Source organism: Ambystoma mexicanum, chromosome 5q (genome assembly GCF_040938575.1).
Source record: "Ambystoma mexicanum isolate Mex_15411 chromosome 5q, UKY_AmexF1_1, whole genome shotgun sequence".
Classification (NCBI taxonomy): Eukaryota; Metazoa; Chordata; class Amphibia; order Caudata; family Ambystomatidae; genus Ambystoma; species Ambystoma mexicanum.
In genome coordinates, this window is record NC_090933.1 from 357,331,734 (window position 1) to 357,344,759 (window position 13,026).

At 40.3% G+C, this 13,026-nt stretch overlaps 1 protein-coding gene across 7 annotated transcripts in view; it reads left to right on the forward strand.

Moving 5' to 3' along the window:
• DLGAP1 (DLG associated protein 1) overlaps nucleotides 1-13,026 on the forward strand; it is a 2,039,252-nt gene that overhangs the window by 886,002 nt on the left and 1,140,224 nt on the right. For 6 of the 7 annotated variants that reach the window (XM_069620841.1, XM_069620846.1, XM_069620840.1 and 3 more), the window contains one exon: nucleotides 5,915-5,960. The exons of the other annotated variant lie outside the window; for it this stretch is intronic. The gene's annotated coding sequence lies outside the window, so the exon portion shown is untranslated. The remainder of the gene's footprint in view (nucleotides 1-5,914; nucleotides 5,961-13,026) is intronic. 7 annotated transcript variants of the gene reach the window in all.

Below are 13,026 nucleotides of genomic sequence, written 5' to 3' on the forward strand. Positions count from 1 at the left end.
TTCCACTGCAGTGGCGCGATAAGTTTCAGCCTACTTAACAAAAGCAGAAAAAACAGAGCTTCAAGACCTCTGGAATGACCTATCATCGGACAAAACACTAGCTCAGAAATTGTACAGCTTAGGCATAAAAATGCTCTCTCATAGAGAATGTGGCTCCTATGAAGCTGCAGATCGTTTAACCTATAGTGCTTTGTATGGAAAATATGAAAGTATAGTATGGCTAAGTCTTGGTCCTGCTAAATCTAGAAAAAGAGTTCTCAAATCATATGACGACATAGAAACAATAGCCAAAAATGATCCCAACGTCCATGTATATTGTTGTTCATTGTTTGATATCCATAATTGGTTGTGGTCTCTCATGAATGCTAAAACTGCTTTATAATCATTTCTCTGGGATTTCCCCCATTTAATGTGGTGGTCCATCTCCATGTTTGCGACTGAGTCAGATTGGATATGAAGCTAGTGTGAGGAAATAGTTCCATTAGTTTTGCCATGTCTTGTTTGATCATTAAAGTAAGGGACACACCTTGTACATTCCCCGCATCATTGCCTCCACAATGAATTAGTATGCTATCTAGGTGCTCTGTTCTTTTCAGACTGAACAATTTTGCCAGAAATTGAAACCAACGCATTCCCTGCAATCCAAACCATTTGAGTGTAAAATCTCTGGAACCTAGGTCAATGTTAATATTTAGTTTCTCACAGAAATCCAGTAACCAAAACAGCCAACTGTCTCCGATCAGCCACACAGTTTTCAATCCAACCATGATATCTGAAGTATTTCTCTGTTTCCAGAAAAATGATTCCTAGTTTGAATGTAAAGTAGTTTGTATGAGCTGGGTTTGTATTATGTGTGTGTTTTGTAGTTCTAATTGGTTGATGGTGCTGTTGTAATTATTTGCGGCTTTACAATAGCCACTCAGCATGCAGCATTGATATCCACAGGTAGATGTCACCCCCTGTGCAGCCACGGCTATATGAGGACAAATGGCACATCGTGTGTTCGTGGACGTGTGGTACCCAGGCTATCCAAAAGTTTGGGTGGGGTAACATCTTAGATGCATTGAGTGTTTTGGGGGATTGTAATAGAGTAGGGGAGTGGACGAGGATCGTGGGAAGTGGGGGCTGGTAGGCATGCTGGGGACATTTATTTGGAGTTTGGTGGAGTGCAAATATAATTTTAAATCCGTAGTTTAATGCTTTTTAAGGATAGCTTTGTGAAAAGGCCACAGTTTCCATTGTGCTCTGCTTATGCAATAACTATTCATAAATCACAAGGGTTGAATTTAGAAGCAGCACTTAACTTATTGACATTGGTTATACAGTGTTTATAGAAGGAATGTCATATGTAGCTTTGTCACATGGGAAAAATATAGAAGGTTTATTTCTAATAAACTTTGATGAAAGAAAAATGACAGCTGACATTGCTTGCATTGAAGAATATAATAGGTTCATGTACGGTATGCTCCTCACCTGAAACTTATACCTGTACCTGCTAAGCCCTTAGCCAGGAAACATAAGGATTCAGTGAAACTACTTTCTAATAAAATCACTCCTCTTAAGCTTAAAAAACAACAGAATCTGCAGGAGTTGCAGAGTTGACATCCTCTCATTGCAGATTTAGTAATGAAACAGGAGGTGAATGCTATTGTAATGCAGCTTTGTGTATGTTGTTTTAAATTACTCCATTGATGCAAGAAACAGCAGAGAAGCAGTGGCACTTCTTTACCACTTGTGCTGTACCCTCCCCCTTAGGCACTCTCTTGTGAACCCCCTTCTAAAGAAGTCTTGGCTGATCCTTCCTCTTCGGCTGACTATCATCTGAACTCAATCACGCCATTCCTGGGCAACCTCTTGGAAAAGCTGGCCATCACCCAGCATAATCTACATACTGAATATGTTGGTTGCCTCCATGACCACCAGTCTGGCTTCAAAGCTGCCAGAAGCACGGAAACTGCTTTCCTGAACACCTGGTAAGACTTGCTCTCCAATCTTGACTCTAATTTCCCTTCTGTCCTCATTCTCCTTGATCTATCCTCTGCTTTTCACATGGTCAACCATGCCTTCCTGTTCAATTTTCTCCGGGTCAACCTTGGTATTACTGATCAGGCCCTGGCCTGGTTGACCTCCCTTCTCACCGACCGACCCTCTTAGGTCCAACTGGGGTCTTTTCTCTTTTCTATCTTTCTCTACTTGTGGTGTTCACCAGGGGTCTAACCTCTCTCCCTGGCTCTTCAACCACTATCTGGCAACTCTTGCCTACTGCATAAATACTTTCTGCTTCAATTTTAAATGCTATGCGGATGACACTCAGCTCTCTTTCAGGCTCCCCTCAGCCACCTCGACTTCTTCTATCATACCAGACTGTCTGGCCGCAATTCAGGAATGGTGTGCCACCAATGATCTCTGCCTTAATGCCAGTAAGACTGAGATCCTCCTCATTGGGTCACCCACTCCCTCCTTTCCTCTCTCTCTCTCTGGCCACCCACTCTGGGCCCTCTTCCTGCTCCTTCCTGTGAGGCTAAGAACCTTGGTGTCATCTTCGACTCCACCCTCTCCTTCTCTCCTCACATATCTGAAGTCTCTAAGAAGTCAAACTATCAGATGCACCTCCTCGGAGGTATTCTTCCTTTTCTCACTTTCCCCAGCAGCTCACTGTCTCCAGAGCTCTGGTCCTCTCTAGGCTGGACTATTGCAACACCCTCTTTCTAAATCTACCTGCCTCTACTCTTCGATCTTTACAATTTATCCAGGAGAGGACTGCAAGACTTGTCCTTGGCCTCAAGCCCAGGAATCGTATTTCTCCAGCTCCGAAATCTCTTCATTGGCTTCCTGTGCCTGCAAGGATAAACTTCAAGACCCTCTGCATTGTTCACAAGGCTGTCTGGGGCCTGGGACCGCTCGACTTCCAACTTTCTCTTCCAAAACATCTTCCTTCTTGAGCTCTCTGCTCATCCACCTCCAAACCTCTGAGGGTCAGACGCTTCTCCAAGCAGAGAGTTGGGGGCAGATCTATCTCCTCGGGTGGGGCCTCCCTCTGCAACAGCCTCCCTGCCTCTCTCAAACTTGAGCAGGACCACCTCTGGTTCCGGGAGCAACTCAAGACCTTCCTTTTTGCTTCTGTTTTCTCTCTTCCTCTCCCCTGCTGATGCTCTTGACTGCTCCACGGACTGGTTACCTGGTCACCCTGTGAACTCAGGCCCAGGCTCCAGCATGTCCAGTTGCCCTCGCACTATCTCTGGGATCCACAGCACTTAACGGCCTGTATCTGCAACCCTACTGTCCCTCTCTCTGCATTTATGAGTCACCGGCTGGCTGCACTTGTGAGTTAATTGCACTTCTCCTTCCCCTCCCGGCATTTCTCCCATTCCCTCTTCCCCACACTTGAATGATCTGAATGTTATCAAGATCGTTATTTTGTCATCCCTTCTATCATATCATGTGTGGAACTTTCATTTCTTAAAAACTCTGTAGATGAAAAACCACACAGTTTACATTCGGCAATGTCAATCCAAAATGTAGTAGCTGTTGCAAGTGGAAATCAACAATTTTCTCAAAATATATAGGAAGATAGTCAAGAATTGTCCAAAATATGAGAACGTTTTTTCTACTCCAGATCTCTATGAAAGATTTGTGTATGTGCATATCCCCGATTAGAAAGTGTCAATTTTTCTGATCTTGTAACTAAAATATTCCATGACATGCAATGCAGTGACTGTGGTTGTAATTTACAATCAACACTGCAAAATCTAGTTTTTAATAAGTATGTATTGATTGTGTTTCAAAGATACAGTGTAGAAGGCAGGAAAATTAACACATCTATTATGAATTTTAAATTTGGTCAAGTTTCTATTAGTAAGAAAACTTTTAAAAAGGTGTGAAATTATTTTTCATGAGAAGGCATCCAATGATTGTGGACATTTCACAACATGGGTGCCTACGAAGTAAATTGGTTTGTTTGTAATGACTCTATAGTCACACACCAAGCTAGATTGCCAAAAGGGTTTTAAGAATGCTTACCGAATGTTGTTAGAACCAAAGTTTTAAAATATATTTGTAATATTCTTTGTGAATATAAACATGCAAAATAAAAGTTTAAAATTGAAAAATAGGGTAATGCATGTTTTATGTAAAGTAGTAGACAGAGTCATACTAGAATGTACTTTAAAAATAGTAAATAATAAATGTACAAGTAATATTCAGAAGATTACATACTTTAGAAGAGAAAACAGCATTCTGCAATCTACTTTTGTTGTATTGTGTTAAACACAATCAGCCTGATTCATGGATTATTTGCACCGAAAAATATGGGATTTGTGCGCCATTGTGCTTGCAAATCCCCATTTGTTAAACAGGGATTTGCTGGCAGAATGCCGCACAAATCTTGTTTTTTTGGGCGCAAATAATCCATGAATCAGGCCCTGTACATTTTAAAATGTACAAGTGTTCCCTATAAGGGCTAGGTTACAAAAATGGTTCCATGTACATTAGTGTATGGGAGTGTATAACTGTTATGACTGTTTACATCTGAAACAGGTAGAAACACTTTTGTACAGGTGCGTTATAAATGCCATATCATATCATATGTAAAACAATTATATTGTAATGTTTGATGAATAAATGAGATGTTACTACTAATTACAAATGTATGGAAGAATGTAGATATATTGAATTTACCTATTATGTGTATAGGTGGTGAAATTAGGTATGTGTACAACATTTTCCAAAACATATTATAATTGAAATAAAAAATGAAAATATATTACTGAAAGGGTTAGTTTTTTAAATTTATATATGTGTTCTAAACGTTATAAATGCAGTGTGAAGTTTTTGAAAAGTCACATTACCTTTTTAGTCATTAAACTGTACCTGTTTCTTCATTTTGTATGGTAGGTTTAACAAAAATTGTCATTATTTTCTTGGTTGTGTAAGTGGCCAGAAAAAGGATGCACACCAAATTATGAAAGAAGTTATGCAATGGCAATGTAGATGTCATTTTTATAATTTTTAATTAATTTTGATATAGTGAAAAAAGCATTCCACACTGCGTAAAAGTGCTAACAGAAGTTTACATAATAATTTGTAGTTTTTACATTTTAAATATGATATGTACATTATGAAATGTCATTATGAACTTCTCATGTGTGTAGGTGGCCAAACGAAGGATGCACACAGATTTTATAAGAAGTATGGAAATTACATTTGTTAGGTTATTAGTGTAGTTTTTGATAATTGTTAATATGTTTACTCACAACAGTTTTTATTGTCTACCTATTATTTTTAATATAGGTATGACTATATTTTAAAAAGATTAATACTCAAAATAAAGTTACACTGTTGGCATGTCTTCATTTTTTTATTTGTAAAACTGAAGACATAGTTAGGTCTTATGTCTTGGTTTCCTGATGAAGGTTGCATAAAATAATCTATAAATGTGTTATCTTATAATATTAAATGATATTTGTACATCATTGTAACATATGTGCATTGTACTGAAATGAAATGTGGTACGAACTATTGATTTTGTGGGCAATTCTTTTTAGAATTTGCTGATGAAAAACCAAGTTCGTAGTTCTGTAAATGGCTAGTATAGTTGAGTAGCAGCTATTACTTTTTGAAAGTGTTATTTTGTAAAGAGAGTTTTATTGATACAATTTTTATTTTATAAAATTGGGGACATTTTTATTTGACATGCTACGTTACATAGAGTATAATTTGTATATGCATATGTAACTATTGGTAAATATTAAAAATAGCTAAATCAAGGTGTTTTTTCTCTCCAACAACACATTTTTTCCATCTTTAGTAAGATTGATTAATACAACCTGTTAATGTTATTCTCTTAGTAACACTATGATAAAAAAGATGAATAATTTTGTTTTTATTTTATGAACTACATTTTATTTTGTTTCAGAGTTGATATAATGGAATAAAGAAGAGAAAATGTATAATGGTATTTGGTAAGTTATTTAATAAATTTGACATACATATGTGTAATGCAATTTTTTATAGATGCAGAGTTGTATATTTTTTTATAACATTTTGTATAGTCGTGGCTACAGCATTAATTCGATGAATTGTTGGTTTTTGCTTGCGTGGCTAAGACTAGCAACAACTGGGTTGCTTTTATTCACAGCTAAACTGTTTCCCCTGTTAACATTATAACCACAGCTACAAACAAACAGTTGAGGGGTTTGATTACTGAAACTACAGAAAATAAATTACAATATGTATTGTAATATATTTTTGCAGTTTCTGTTCATTTTTAACTATTTTTATAACTTAAATGGTGGCCCTTAAAAGGGCCGTTTTGGGGGATGGAAAGAGGTGGTGGAAGAGGGGAGGAAAACACATAAGGATGTAACATATAACAAAGGGAATTTTTATATTTTTTTTGTCTTTTTTTAGAAAAAAGGGGGGACAAATTGACACTTACAAAATAAACTAATGATGACAGGTAATCTGGGGCTGTGAGATTAACTCCTTCCATTCGTTAAATGTGGCACCTTCCTTGACTACACATTTGCAGCATTTTTTACACATGACTTGCATCATGGTAAGATTGGGTGTCGGTTACAGTGGAGTCTGTGTAGTGGACCAATGGTAATGTAGAGGCTTCATTTCAAATTGGAGTTATTGATGCACTGGTGGATGGAGGTCCTGCAGGTGGTGCTGATTGCATTCTATGCAGGGAATGGGAACCATGCATTTTCCAATGGACACGCACTAGATTGTTAACATTATTGATGTTCCCAGGATTTGAAATGGAACATTACAAGGCCCACAGTGTAGAGTCTTGTTACAGAAGCTGCAGAGTACCTCCTCCACTTCTTTCCTTGCACAGTTTTCCTTCACTTTGAAGAAGCAGCAACTGCCTGTTGTTTTTTTCATTCCAGTTTGCTTCTTCCTAGGTAGTGATGGATTGCCAACCCAAATGATGACTTCATCACTACTCATGCGCACATGCTCAGACATGTTGGAATGTCTAAGCAGGAAGGAAAAAAGACAATGCTGCAAAAAATGAAAATGTTTAAAAAAAAGTAAACCAAAAAGTACACAAACTGAACAAATCACAGGACAAAGGGGGATAGGATTAGGGAAAAACTGGGTAAAAAGGATCAAGAATTGAAGCGGTAAAGTGACAAACGTGCTTGCAGTACAAAAAGCAATGATACGTTTAAACATATTTTTTGTGGGTGTGGTGATTATTCGCGGCTACAGACTGCCACACCACACTGTCTGATTGTTCAGTCTCGTATGCGTGGATGTCACCAAACAGCATGGGCGCAGTCACGTGAATACATTGCAACATGTGATTGGATTGTTTCTTGGTGCTCATAAAAGTCACTTGTAGGTGCGGAGCCGCAGTGCGTGATATGATTGACGAAGGCATTAGGTGCGAAGATGCATAGCTGCATTAAAGGAGGTTGACGTCTTATTGGCTGATTTCATGCATCCTTGGTAAACGTGGCTATAAAAACATTTTTCAATATACGGGCAGTAGTGTTGGAAAGATTTACTTGAAGATATATTGTGTAGTGTTTGTACCCAGTTACTATAACACGTTAATAACTCTTTATTTATGAACAGTAAATATACATATAAATACTTTAAAACGTTAAGTAACATTTTTAAGAATAGGGTTATTTTGAGGGATATGGTTATACACTTGCTTTTTATTTTACTTTATAGACATGATATATTGATTTGATTAGCCAAATTGTTCGTATTATTAATGTTAATTATCTGTGGAATAACAAAACCCTTGAAATTCAAGGAAAAAACTTTAGTCGGGACATTAACGTGAGCAATACATTGTAACAAACCCCTTGAAATTCAAGGAAAAAACTTTAGTTGCAGGGATGTTAAGGTGAGAACAACAAAACCCCTGAAATTCAGCTAAAGCCACCTTAACTGTGTGCCACCTGTTGTGCAGCCTATGATCACAATGATGACATCACAGATCACATCACTGATGACATCACTTATTACATGTTGTAGGAGAACACTGATGCTATTACAAATCACATCACTGATGCCATCACTGGTGACAACAACAATTACATTTGTAAGGAATAGCACATCTCTCATGCTTTACAAAGAATAACACATCTGTCACCAAAGAAAGTCACTACTATTAACAAAAGGGAAAACACAAAGTGAAGTAACTTGTGTCTTTAGGATGAATGTGGAATAAACTGAACAAACACTAGGTGAATTAACTTGTGTTTATAACTGAATAAATGGTATAAACTGTATGAAAAACACTAACAAGTGTGTACCTCAAAATCATTACGAGATTTGGGAACCTGTGGTGACAACTAAATTTAAAGCGCAAAGTTCCCTATTTTGCGGAGATTTAAATGATAATTTTATATGATTAATTAGGATTAATTAGACAGGGTTTGGTAAGTTTGACCAGGCATCCTTCACATGTTGAGACTAAATATTTGCCAGTTGTCTCATCTGGTGTGACATTATTTTTGTTGGAGTAGGTTTGGGCTATGTGGTACAGGACCTTGTTTTTGGAAGCAGGACTTATGTTTGAGTAGTATGTGTCTATTAAAGTGTTTTTGGTAGGATTTCAGTACTCTTTTACTGGATGAAGCTGAAACAAGGTTTAGCCAGAGAATAGGCCTCAATTCAAGTGTGGCGGTCCGGAAACAAGGGTGCCGGTAAGATTACTGGCACCCTTGTTTCTGGACTGCCACACTACGATTCTGCTTGCAGAGGCCGTTGTACCTGGCAGGGTCAGTCCTGCCAGGCGCAACTGCATGTGTAGGCAGACTTCTCATGACAGCCCCAGCAGTGTTATCAATGGTGCTGGTGCTTCTGTTTCCTCACTGCAATGGAGTCCTATGGAACTCCACGGGAATGGGAAGTTACCAAACCCTCCACCTTAATTCCTGCACCGTCTAGACTTGGAATGTCCCGGTGGCACCGGGAAGTCAGGTGGCAGATTCAGTGTTTCTGGGTTGGCGGCGACCAGCCGGAGGCACCAGCGGATTACCGCCAACCTCAGAATGAGGCCCAATGTTTTCAGATTTGCCATACAAGGCAGTATCTGTTAAACAGTCTGCAGCTTTGTAGCACCCGCCTTCTCTATGGGAGAGCAGTTTTATACCGAAGCTGTACAACTTATTTGACAGTGTTTTGTCAGATGATATGTCATCGCAGAGGTCTTTTAGCTCTGTTTTCTCAGCTTTGGTAATATAGGCTGTGACATATCTTGCAACAGCAGTTGAATTGTCTGCAATATATTGTATGTCTAAATTTGCATTCCAAAGAGGGCAATGTTTGCATTGTAATCATTGATGTACTTTGGTGATTGGTCCCTTTTAATGTATGTGTTTTTAGGCGATTTGTCTTTTACACTGTGTCTAACAGAAGATATCAATCTATTTACTTGTCCTTTTGCTAAAACTGGTATAGGGAAGCAAAAGCAATGTTTGGTACACTATTTACCTTTGTTTTTATATCTACATCGGCAGTACTTGCCATACTTATATTTTTGGAAGCGTAAGATTTGTGTACGCATGTTACTATGTGAGGTGTCTGAAGGGATGTCAAAGGTAATGTATTTTTGAATAAACTGTAAAACAGTGGAATCACTGTTATGGCCAAATTTGGGAGCATCATTTATCCACAAAAGCATGTGTGGATAAATGTGTGTGGCGCTCCTCTGGATTGATTTTTTTTCTCCAAAAGAAGTGTTCGACTTCTCTGAGTGGAGGGGTAGATTTATTGCAGATGAAGTGCAGCATGGCAATAAAGCGATGGTGAAAGTACCTTGATACATTCAAAGGGTCAATAGAACAGGGTTCTCCTGGTCTTTTAATATCTATCCCTTCTTTATTTTGGTTTTCTATGCGTAAGAATTCATGCAAGTCATCCAATGCATATTCTGCACAACATAAAGTAACAAACCATGCGGGTGGGCCTGGGTTCCTTAGCATACAATTTGCATCAACGTGACGTCAGAACCAGTATTCTTTTGTACCACGCATGTTTGCCAAGAGATTTGTGATTCTTGACTGCAAAATTTCATCTTTGTCTTTTATCTTTTTAAACAGTTGGGTAGCAGACATGAGAGCCTGTTTTTAATGTGTGTGCAACTCCATAACATAGAGTTGCTAGTTCACTTTCGAACAGGAGGTGGAAAATGTATTCTACATTTTGTCTGAATCTGGGGTCTTCATGATACATTCATAAAGAGCAATATTCTGATGCAGTTTTTTGTGTATCTTTCATCATATCTTCCTCCTTTACCTGTAGGAAAGAATAGAGGAAAGGAACATGCGTCTACACTTTTCTCCCATATGCTCATTGGAGATCCTTTGGCTTGATGCATTTGATCTTCTATAGTGTTTTTGGAGTGTAGTGGGTGAATTATATACTGGTCCAAAATGTTGGTGGCAGTAACAATATCTATCCAAATTGTTATACCCTGCACACCTAAGTAATGGGGCAACCCATATCAATTTGAAATAAGTATAGAGATAAAAGTTCAATATAAGGTAATAAAACTTGAGGTGTGGAGGAGAAAAAGTCAACCCTGGCACATGGGTTGAAAAACTGAAGCAGAACAAGACAAAGTTCCCTATTAGGAAATTTCTGTCTCTCGCACACTGTTTTAGGCCCAATAGTGAAGCCAGACTTTCAAGAAATCAAGTTCTTAGAGTTAACTAAATCTTAGAATCTTCTTTGTGTTTCAATGATAATTCACAGATAACAATTTAATAAAGAGCTATATTTCCTTGTATCACAGATGTGGCATGAAGCAACATTAATTCAATACAGTTTGTATTTATTCATTAAACCCAACGCGTTTTGAGAAAATCTTTCTCTTCATCAGGAGCAAATGTCAAACCGATTCTACAAAATAATCCAGACCAATTTTAGTAAATCATAACATAACATTGTTTCACAAATCCAGTTGCTGATAACTTCAAACAATACGTAAATAATCCTCAGAAAGCTTATTACTTAGTGTATGTAAAAATTCATAAAATGGTGCCAAAAAGTTGTCCTACACCGGTGCTGTGTGGAAGGCCCTCGCGTCACCCGGGCCTGGTGTCGCCGTGGTCGGAGGTCCCTGCTGAGAGTGAGGATTGATAGAGACCTCAGGGGATTGTCTGGAAGCAACTCGCCGGCCCCCGCTGTGCCTTGGAGAGAGGACTGGGAGGCACGTTATCAGGAGGGTGGAGTGGCCCCCTCCCCGTGAGAAAGTGGACCACGGAAGCCGCACCGGACTTGGAGGAGGTGGTGTTCTGGTGGAGTCCCTGCGGTAGAAACTTGCATACTTGGTGCTGTCAATGGATGGATCCTGCGGCGCTGGTCCGCATTTTGTGAAGGCAGTGCTCTGCTGGGCCCCGGATGAGTGGTGCGACTGTAGGTGGACATTGCCCCTGAAGGCGCCCCCTCGGACTGAAGCTGACCTGAATACTTGCCTCCCTAATCTGTGCATGAGGGCTTAGTTGGCCTGCATTTGTGGCAATTCCTGTGAGGCCCTCAGAGGGGGCCATTGCCCTTCTTCCCCTGGACCTGAACTGGGCTTCACCATTGTGGTATCTTTCACTCCCCATCCCCCTAGTGAAGAGTGCAGCAGTCTAACAGCATTGGTTGGGGTAGCCCGGGGGCCTACATAGTGGACTGCTTGTCCAAGTACCCGGTGCTGTGCACCATCCCAGAGGAAGTGAGCGAAGGGGCAGTTTACCTACTAAACTACTACAGCTATGGGACAGTTCATGACACTCCTTGGCTCCCTGGCACTCGAACTACTGACCGAATTAGTGATCAAAAAGTACTGGAAGGTGACCAAGCCCCTGGCACTGTACTTCGCTCTCACATAGGGGCTTTGCCCCACAAGGACTGGAGGTCCTCCCTCCAACAGTTCCATTACACTCGCGATTGGTCCGCACCCCTGGCTGCCCACGGTAGAAGCATGGAGGAGGAAGCATGCGATCAAGCCTCCACTAAGAGAGACAAATGGGCCTCATTCTAAGTGTGCCGGTCCAGAAACAACAGTGCCAGTAAGCTTACCGGCACTGTTGTTTCCGGACCAGCACACTACAACTCTGCGGGTGGGTGCCCTCACACCCGGCAGGTCAGACCTCCCGGGACTGCACCGGCCTGCAGATTTTTCACAGGAGCACCGGCACCATTAGCAATGGTGCCGGTGCTCCCATGTCCCCATTCCCGTACAGTCCTATGGGACTCTATGTGAATGGGGGCTAATGAAATTACTGGTGCCTGACTTCCCGGTTGCCTCTTTAATGGAGGAGAGTAGGTGAAACAGAGCTCATATAGGAGATAAACTGTGTCGTAGGAGGATAGCTCATGAACAACATGCTCGCCTTGGAAGCAAGATGACGCGGAGCACCACCGGTTTCATCCCTGGGTCCGCGCTTAGAAACCTATGGGTATTAAGTGAGTTATAATAACCTATCATATCATATAATATCATAACTTGACAAATTGAGCCAACGGGTTGACAAAATGGACTAGAGGATACAACAAATGGAGAATGACTAATCCTCCTTAGATACTCTAGAAACACAGATGGACATGAGGTATTCGGAATTGGAAAGGAGAGAGACTGAAATAATCCTAAAGATGGATGATTTAGAGAATAGGGAATTACGCTTCTTTGGGTTTGCCGGAAAAGGAAGTCGAAACAGAGAGAGACCTGAGGAGAGCTATCCATGAAGTGTTGAAAACCCTTTTCAGTGATGATTCCATTGATGAACCCAAAATAGACAAAGCCCACAGAGCCGGGGGAGCGACCAGGGGCCAGAGATTAGTGCTGGCACGCTTTCACCACTATCCCGAGAATTTTGGGAAAGGCACTGCAGAAAGTCGTGGTACATCAGTGTGAGGCCAAGATCACCATCTTTCAGGACTTGTCAGTTTATACCCTGGTGAGGCACAGGCTGTGTGGACCGCTGACTAAATGGCTCAACGAAAAGGGTGTCCGGTACAGAAGGGGCTTCCCTTTCTCAATATCATTTCAGAACAATGGATATA